Source organism: Mustela nigripes, chromosome 7, assembly GCF_022355385.1.
Source record: "Mustela nigripes isolate SB6536 chromosome 7, MUSNIG.SB6536, whole genome shotgun sequence".
Taxonomy (NCBI): Eukaryota; Metazoa; Chordata; class Mammalia; order Carnivora; family Mustelidae; genus Mustela; species Mustela nigripes.
The window spans coordinates 125,200,893-125,201,166 of record NC_081563.1 but is presented as its reverse complement, the minus strand read 5'-3'; positions in this window follow the sequence as shown (position 1 = coordinate 125,201,166).

The window sequence follows — 274 nt, the reverse complement described above, 5'->3', positions numbered from 1 at the left end:
GCGCCATGGTCTAGGGCAGAGTGAGAATGGAAGGAGCCTCTGGGTTCCCAGACTCAGGCAACCGGCCCAGCAGCGGGGTCCTGAGATCCTGGGGCGGGCGTGGGGTGGGGTGTCGAGGGGGACACCGGGGCTTCTAATGCTGGGGGCAAAGAAGGGACCCCAGTCTGCCCTCCCTCCAGAAGAAACCAGGCTTCTCTTGAAGAGTGAATCTGCTTAACTGCTCCCTCTTTGCGCCCTGCCACTGTAGGTTTTAAGGGCTGGGCCTGCCCGTCTG